The sequence below is a fragment of the Spermophilus citellus genome (genome assembly GCF_964194105.1).
Source record: "Spermophilus citellus genome assembly, contig: SCAFFOLD_58, whole genome shotgun sequence".
Classification (NCBI taxonomy): Eukaryota; Metazoa; Chordata; class Mammalia; order Rodentia; family Sciuridae; genus Spermophilus; species Spermophilus citellus.
The window spans coordinates 1,395,278-1,398,738 of NW_027672891.1; the positions used below are offsets into that span (position 1 = coordinate 1,395,278).

A 3,461-nucleotide genomic window follows, 5' to 3' on the forward strand; every position below is an offset into this window, starting at 1 on the left:
CCTTGCTGAGGAGAGCCAGTGAGGATTCCTCAGCAGACATTTTGCAGCCTGTGTTCTATCCCTACAGAGCATCCCTCTTCTCTTCTGCAGACAAACTCAAGAGAGTGGCATCAAGGAGTCCGTGTCCTGGGGCACTCAGAGGACCCAGGATGCACTTTATGAGGCTAGGGCACCCCTGGAACGTGGCCACTCAGCAGAGATCCCTGTGGGGCAGCCAGGAACACTGGTGAGCCCTCCCTGGAGGGGGTTACATGAGCTGGAGTGGGGGTGGGTAAGACCATGCCTTGTGGGGTGTGACTAGCAGGCTGATGTCCCCCCAGGCTGCGGATGTACAGATGCAGAACATGGCACTGAGGGGTCCTGATGGGGAGCCCCAACCTGGGCTGGAGAACCAGGGCCGGGCTGCCTCCATGCCCCTCATGGCAGCAGAAACACAGGTGAGTAGTCTGGAGGGGTCTGTCCAGGGTGAGGGTGAGTGAGGGCCTTACCCCGTGAGTCCTTTGAGTGAGGAGACCTAGGGTGGGGAGAAGCAGGGTCCCCAAGCAGCCCCACAGGAGACTTCATGGGTAGCCCCTGTAGCCTGACACTGTAGCCCCATGGTCCTCCAGTGCACTGCGGGCTGCACAGGGAAGTCCACCCCTTACATGTGCTCGGCCTTTTAGGGGACTTAAAGGACCAGGTCCCTGATCTGTGTTCGTCCCCATCTGCCATACCACCCATTCTCCATCTTTATTAGCTGTGGTGCCTGCTCCCCAGTTCTGTGTCCCCTCAGCACTGTGTCCCCATCTCTGCTCTCCCTGGGACTCCACTGTGGCCACACAGCCACTGCCTGGGTCCAGGAAAGTGTTCCTCGTGCCTCCCCCCACCTGGCCTGTCCTGGTCCCTGACCCTCTTGTCTTTCTGTACCCCTGTGTCTGTGGTGCATGTGACTAAGGAGCAGGGTACCTAGCTCAAGGGGCTGAGGCTCTGTGTGCACTCTGGGACAAGCACCTTCCCAAGGACACAGAGGGGTCTGCTTGGAGGGACTGCAGAGGCCTGAGCCCCCACCCTGACATTCAGGGCTGCCTGGCTGCATGTCTCCTCCTTGCTGCCCACACCTCCTTCCTGTGGCTCCTGGTTCGGGACATTGTCTCTTCTGCTCTTTGCATGTCCTTACTCATGACCTAACCTAACCCTAACCGGTGCTCACCCTGACCCTCACTATCCTTTCTTTCTTCTTGCTGTTCTTGCCTCTTGCCCTGAAGCCCCCATAGTGGCCAAGTGTAGAGCAGCTTTCTCATCCTCAATGGGGGTTGGCTGTGCCTCAGCCCCACAGGGAGAGCCGCTTTCCATAGTGCAGCCTTGGGGGCAGCTTCAGGGACCAGTCTCTCTGACAGATTGAAGAAAATGATCCCTAGGCAGCTATGGGCCCCGCTTGGGATTCTCTACCTAGGCCAGTAGCCCCACTCCTGGCTGCACACAGGGCCAGGCACCTGTGACCCCCAGCAGGTTCCTTCTGACTGGGCCTGGGCTGCCCTTCTCCCCCGTGCCTGCCTTACCTGCAGCCCTGTGCTTCCCCAGGCCCAGGCCACGCACCTCCTTGTCCTTTTTCCTTGCCCACAGCCAGCCCCTGATGCCAGCCCCATGAAGCGCTCCATCTCCACGTTGGCCCAGCGCCCACACGGGGGCCACCTCTGCAACACCACCCTGGACCGCCCTCCCCCCAGCCAGGCACCACATCACCACCACCATCGCTGCCACCGCCGTAGGGACAAGAAGCAGAGGTCCCTGGAAAAGGGGTCCAGCCAGCATGCCGACACAGATGGCGGTGCGTGTGGAGGGGCCTGGGGTGCCTGTTATGGGGCTGTGGCTTGATCTGGGGGATCCCAACAGCCCACAGGAATCCTCTTCCTTGGTGTCTCTCATGGCCCCAAAATGGGCTAGAGCAAGAGGAGTGAGTTCTAGGTCTGGGGACCAGTCAGGACCACATGCCACCCGCTTCCCTTCCCCAGCACCGCTGAGGTGTGTCCTGCTCCCTGTGAGGACTGGGTCAGGAATGCTTATGCTGGGCCCAACTGAGCTGACTTCTCCTCTTCCTGGCCAGCACCAAACAGCGCTGCAGGGCCCAGCCTGCCCCCAGGAGAGGGGCCCACAGGCTGCCCGCGGGAACGGGAACGCAAGCAGGAGCGAGGCCGGTCCCAGGAGAGGAGGCAGCCCTCGTCCTCTTCCTCAGAGAAGCAGCGCTTCTACTCCTGTGACCGCTTTGGAGGCCGTGAGCACCCTCAGCCCAAGCCCTCCCTCAGCAGCCACCCCACGTCCCCAACAGCAGGGGAGCCGGGACCCCCACCACAGGTGAGTGGCAGGGTGTGTGGGCCCCTTTCAACTCCTTCCCCAGACCACCCAGCTGCCCTGCTCTGCCTGCCGCCTGCTGCCTGAAGGGCCTGAGCTGCACTGCTCCTTGCTGCCCACTCAGCCTGTACTCCAGCTGCTGTCCCTGCGTGGTTGTGCCAGGGGCTTGCTCTCCCAACCACTTCTTCACCTCCCGCCTTGCTGTGCTGTGGGAAAGGGCCATCCCCCCGTGCCCTCCCTCCTGCTTCCCATGCCTCATGACCCCTGCTGCCTTGTGCTGCACACTGTGTCTGTTTGGTTTGGTTTTATTTTTTGTTTGCTGCTCTTTTTTTTGTGTAGGGTAGTGGTTCAATTAACGGGAGCCCCTTGCTGTCAACATCTGGTGCTAGCACCCCGGGCCGAGGTGGGCGGAAGCAGCTCCCCCAGACACCCCTGACTCCTCGCCCCAGCATCACCTAAAAGACGGCCAACTCCTCCCCTGTCCACTTTGCTGGGGCTCAGAGTGGCCTCCCGGCCTTCTCCCCTGGCTGGCTCAGCCGTGGGCTTTCTGAACACAATGCTTTGCTCCAGAGAGACCCCCTGAGCCAGCCCCTGGCTCCAGGCTCTCGCATCAGCTCTGACCCTTACCTGGGGCAGCGCATGGACAGCGAGGCCTCTGCCCACACCCTGCCTGAGGACACACTCACCTTTGAGGAGGCTGTGGCCACCAACTCAGGCTGCTCCTCCAGGACTTCCTATGTGTCTTCCCTGACCTCTCAGTCCCACCCTCTCCGCCGTGTGCCCAACGGCTACCACTGCACTCTGGGACTCGGCACTGGCAGCCGGGCGTGGCACAGCTACCACCACCCAGACCAAGACCACTGGTGCTAGCTGCACGGAGACCATGCACCTCAATGCGGCAGGCACCTGCGGGTTCCCGTTGATGAGTTTTATCATCCATGCTGGGCTTCAGGGCCGCAGCCCTAGGAGGAGGGGCCCGCCATGCACCTCCTTGGTGGAGGCTCCCGTTCCTCTCTCCTTCTTCCTCTTTTACACTGGATGGACTAATAAAGCCCTTCTTAGAGGGACATGGCTCTCTAACCCCTCATGTTCTGCCTCCCTGGGTCTCATGCCACACATCAGAGCCTAAGCAG

The 3,461-nt window shown here is 61.1% G+C and overlaps 1 long non-coding RNA gene across 1 annotated transcript; it reads left to right on the forward strand.

Annotated features, from left to right (window-relative positions):
• Positions 1–1,691: 1,691 nt before the first annotated feature.
• LOC308640449 lies at positions 1,692–2,797 on the forward strand. The gene is made up of 3 exons (XR_014020276.1): positions 1,692–1,807; positions 2,084–2,331; positions 2,668–2,797. It is a non-coding gene; the product is annotated as an uncharacterized lncRNA (long non-coding RNA).
• The last annotated feature ends 664 nt before the right edge of the window (positions 2,798–3,461 follow it).